This window comes from Schistocerca cancellata, chromosome 4 (genome assembly GCF_023864275.1).
Source record: "Schistocerca cancellata isolate TAMUIC-IGC-003103 chromosome 4, iqSchCanc2.1, whole genome shotgun sequence".
Classification (NCBI taxonomy): Eukaryota; Metazoa; Arthropoda; class Insecta; order Orthoptera; family Acrididae; genus Schistocerca; species Schistocerca cancellata.
The window spans coordinates 572,300,794-572,306,157 of record NC_064629.1 but is presented as its reverse complement, the minus strand read 5'-3'; the positions used below and the strand labels follow the sequence as shown (position 1 = coordinate 572,306,157).

The 5,364-nt window shown below is 41.4% G+C and overlaps 1 pseudogene; it reads left to right on the top strand.

Annotated features, from left to right (window-relative positions):
• The first annotated feature begins 1,761 nt into the window (after positions 1 to 1,761).
• On the top strand, positions 1,762 to 1,879 carry LOC126186050 (5S ribosomal RNA; annotated as a pseudogene).
• The last annotated feature ends 3,485 nt before the right edge of the window (positions 1,880 to 5,364 follow it).

Here is a 5,364-nt window from a genome sequence, read left to right as displayed (position 1 = left end):
TGATGCAATGATTGACAAGAACCAGTATCTTGATGTGCCATGCTCTACCGGTGAAGTCATTCCTCTTTGTTACACCAAACTTCCGTCAGCATATCAACAAGTATTAGCTGGCAGGTGTAATGTTGAGCTCAGTACTTTCCGTAACGCACTTTACGAATTAGAGTACGCATTCCGAGCCGAGAATATCAGAGAAAACAGAGGAAAGTCTGACAGATAAGTCGCAGGCTCTATGTCGCGTCCACAATATAACCATTACAATAACAGGAACGGAAATGTACGGAATGGAACGCCTTACGGAAACCATTCACGGTCGGAAAATTTCGGGAGCAATGAAGTTGAACAACGAAGAGACTGAAATGTGAACCACAATAATTATGTACTACGCAACAGAGGCTGGAATGGAAGGAGTAATTAAGGCTACTGACCACAGAACAACGGATGGCGAAACCATGGATCCGGTTTCAATGACAATAGAAGATGGGAGCCAATCAACAACGGAAGAAACGGAAATGGAGCTCAGGTTGAGGAAATTGAGATGCGGGGACCGAAGACAGGTCGAGGGGCGTGAGGAAATGACAACCAATGCCACTGATCTTCTGAACAAGCTACAGATAGTTTAATGGTCGGTGAAAGCCGAACATAAGCATAGTAGCATAAGTTTTGTTTAGTTACAATAGTTTTAAACACTACAATCATTTCTTTAGATATTTTTGTAATTCCACCATGGTATTTAGCATAGTAACTTCTCCCATTACTGCTAGTCGTAAGAGTTAGGGATTGTTAGAATTTCATTGTACAATATTTCTTCATAACATGTATCAGGTTTACAGATGTACAGTTGGTCATCCCAGAGCTGACTAACTACAATTGTTGAGAGTATAAATGTGCCGATTTCACGATGGAAACTTTGTTGTTTATTCGGGTCCTATTTCGCGCGAGTTAATATGTTCTCACAGCCATTTTGCAGTTCGCACGAAACGACAGAATCAGGTGTCACAACAACGATAGAATTTTACGTCTTCGAATCCGAAAAAAGTGCACGAGTATTGGGGACAGATTTCTTCTTGTAACATCTTGGAGTTCAGCTGCAATCAATTTCTCCTGTTTATTGTGTGTGCATTGCAGTAAACGCCCTTGTACGATCTGCTATATAATTCGCAGTGCAGTGTGTGCGAGTAGTATCGCTGAGATTAGTTTGCGAAACCCTTGGAGGAATTTTGCAGAATGGTTGTGTATTGTCCACATGAGAGGCGTGTTGAGTTTCTTGTGTGTTTTGCCGTGGTTTGCGACCATTGTCCAGTGCAATGTGTCTTCGCTGTGGGCTCATTATTGTCATCGCCAGTGGCGCGATGTATTTGTGGTATGGTTTTTGTCTATGGATGTCGCCTTTGGTGTGATGCTTCACGCGAATGGGATATTTTACTCGAGTGTGGTTACACAGGTGAGCTAGCACGTCTTATGCGAATGTTGTTCAATGTTCTTATTCGCTTGTGGTTTTCACATGTGGTTTTCCGCACTACTGTGTGATGATATTCGTGTGGGCTTTCGCGAGTAGTTTGGGAGTACATGAGTGGTAGATCTTGAGCGATAATTTGTACTTGTGGCATGAGCAAGGAATGTGCGAGTCACTTGGGTATGTTTTAGCAGAGTGAACGACGCGCACCGCCAATTTGTGAGAAAGAGAAGAATGGAAGAAATGTAGTTTTGCAGTCAAATATCGGTAATACCTTGTGCTTTTTCATGTTTGTTTCAGGAGCTGGAGGCAACGGCCTTGCCGCAGTGGATGCACCGGTACCCGTGAGATCACCGATGTTAAGCGCTGTCGGGCGTGGTCGGCACTTGGATGGGTGACCATCCAGGTCGCCATGCGCTGTTGCCGTTTTTCGGGGTGCACTCAGCCTCGTGATGCCAATTGAGGAGCTACTCGACCGATTAGTAGCGGCTTCGGTCAAGAATACCATTATAACGACCGGGAGAGGGGTGTGCTGACCCCATGCCCCTCCTATCCGCATCCTGATGAGGATGACACTGCGGTCGCATGGTCCCGGCGGTAGGCCACTCGTGGCCTGAAGACGGATGGCTTTTTCTTTTTCTCTTTTTTCAGGAGCTGGAGTAAAAAATTTGTGCACCAACCTGAGAAAATGCTGTCAGTTTCAGCAAAAAGAGAATTTCGCAGCAGTTGTTTTGGGACACAGGACAGTGACCAGACTTGTGATGTCGGCACTCATCGAGATTCACGCCATACACCAACGTTAGTGCCACCATAACGAAAAAAATACATAATGGGAAAGTATAGTAGTTTGTATATCTTTTACAGTAGTTGGATTGCATGAATAAGTAGTAGACTTAGATGGAATGAGAATGACTGAAGTGAATGTGTAATCTATGCCAGCTTAGTACTTTGAGTGCATGAAAGGTTGTGGGAAATTAACATTACACTATCAGACAGTACAACACCTCACCACTACTTAAGATTTAGAAACAGAAAATTAATCATTTAAAATTATTGCTGAGGAATAGAATAAGATTATATATTTGTAAAGTGAACTATGCAAACCATTTTATTTTTTTTAATTCTTGGAGTACTCATGTAAAACAATCCTTAACAATTTCATTATAATTCACTGTATTTATGGTGTAAACATATTTGTAAAAACAAGACACAACGTTTCCATGTAAGCAATGTGCAGGCTATGGGTGGTTGAGTTGAGGGCGACATACCAGGCAGTTTGAGAGGTCGCTGACACCGGAGCAGCTGTAGCAGCTGGGCAGACAGAGTGTCAAGAAGACAGGACAGTTAAGGTCGTCTGCCAGCCCTGTGAGCCAGGGGCAGAGGTGACCCACTTAAGGCCGCAGGGCAACTGGTTGACATGGCATCATTGAGCTACCTGAATGGAGGCAGGTGTGGTCGAGCCCCTTTGCGCCACGAGCTGTCAACAAAGGGGTGATGTCTGGCTGACAAGGGAGAACTTTGGCTGCCACTTCTGACTCGAAGGTCCCAAGGGACCTACTGATGAATGCAAGAGCGAGACCAGTGCCAGTGGGACACACTGGGGGTTGCTGAATGGAAGTACTTACGTGTCTGGAGACATGGTTGATACCGACGGCGACAGTCAGAGCTGATTCGCCTGAAACCTGTGTCCATATGCTACCAGGGTCATCCCATGAATGTCTTCGATCGCAGCAATGCATTGCCAACCACCACATCATCCAAGTCGGTCAGTAATCGAGCCGCCACTGATTGCTGCCACAGACAAGGTCCTGCCACACTGAGAGTGCTGCCTGTACTGTACATGCCAAGTAAAAAGGGGTAACTGACCTCGGCAAACTCATCCCACAACTATCTTATCTAACCTGCTACATGACATGTGTGACAATAGTAAATTTAAAAATTAGACTACCTAAAGAGTTAAGTTATTGATGCAATTGAACAAGTTAACCAAGGAATCAATTGATTAGGTGATAATGTTTTCAAAGCAACTGAAGATAATAGAGTAGCTGAAAAACAAATTGTTCATTATAATCAACATTATTTAGAAGAATGTAATGATATTCTTCCAATTAAACAATATGATACTGATGAAAGTGATTATACATTAAGTGAATCAGAAATAAACAATTTCTTACAGAATTATGAAAAATAGAACAAAATTAAAAGCCTAAGATGTTAAAATAATAAATACAAGTGAAATAATGTCAGAATTTATCAATTATAATTAAAAAATACTATTCTTGGATTAAGACATGTTGGCACTTTTAAATATAATGGAAAATATTGAAAAATAAACGGTCAGAAATTAAAAACTGGTGAAAAAAATTATAAAGGAACAGATGAATTAATGAACCTTTCAACCAAAAAAAAAAACTATCGGCGATTTAGCTACAGAATTTGATTCTCTTTATTTACAAAAATATGCCAGAATTTTATTCAGCTCAAATGATGTATATAATGAAAATAATCCAACTAAAATTAATTCAAGTAAAGGGAATAAATGTAATTATTTGATAAAAAGAATTGTTGAAAAATATTTTCCTAGAATGAGATTTTCACTCTGCAGCGGAGTGTGCGCTGATATGAAACTTCCTGGCAGATTAAAACTGTGTGCCCGACCGAGACTCGAACTCGGGACCTTTGCCTTTCGCGGGCAAGCGCTCTACCATCTGAGCTACCGAAGCACGACTCACGCCCGGTCCTCACAGCTTTACTTCTGCCAGTATCTCGTCTCCTACCTTCCAAACTTTACAGAAGCTCTGAGCTTCTGTAACAAAAGAAAAATTCGGGGTAGGTATTAAAATTCATGGAGAAGAAATAAAAACTTTGAGGTTCGCCGATGACATTGTAATTCTGTCAGAGACAGCAAAGGACTTGGAAGAGCAGTTGAACGGAATGGATGGTGTCTTGAAGGGAGGATATAAGATGAACATGAACAAAAACAAAACGAGAATAATGGAATGTAGTCGAATTAAGTCGGGTGATGTTGAGGGTATTAGATTAGGAAATGAGACACTTAAAGTAGTAAAGGAGTTTTGCTATTTGGGGAGCAAAATAACTGATGATGGTCGAAGTAGAGAGGATATAAAATGTAGACTGGCAATGGCAAGGAAAGCGTTTCTGAAGAAGAGAAATTTGTTAACATCGAGTATAGAATTAAGTGTCAGGAAGTCATTTCTGAAAGTATTTGTATGGAGTGTAGCCATGTATGGAAGTGAAACATGGACGATAAATAGTTTGGACAAGAAGAGAATAGAAGCTTTCGAAATGTGGTGCTTCAGAAGAATGCTGAAGATTAGATGGGTAGATCACATAACTAATGAGGAAGTATTGAATAGGATTGGGGAGAAGAGAAGTTTGTGGCACAACTTGACCAGAAGAAGGGATCGGTTGGTAGGACATGTTCAGAGGCATCAAGGGATCACCAATTTAGTATTGGAGGGCAGCGTGGAGGGTAAAAATCGTAGGGGGAGACCAAGAGATGAGTACACTAAGCAGATACAGAAGGATGTAGGTTGCAGTAGGTACTGGGAGATGAAGAAGCTTGCACAGGATAGAGTAGCATGGAGAGCTGCATCAAACCAGTCTCAGGACTGAAGACCACAACAACGACATGGTCTTTGGGCCACAATCGGCATTTGGTTACTACTTTCCTTCAACAAAAATGATTACTTGGCAGTCCTGCATCACATAGCACACGTTGCAGATGTTTTTAAATTTTTTTAGTTCAATACACACTGTAAATGAAAGAAAGCAAATTGTAGTGAAATTCGGAAACGTATTCAGAGGATCAAAGTATCGTACAGGAAATGGCAATAGATCCTCACCAAAATGAAAGTGGCATACTGCACATAAAGGTAAGTCACATTATT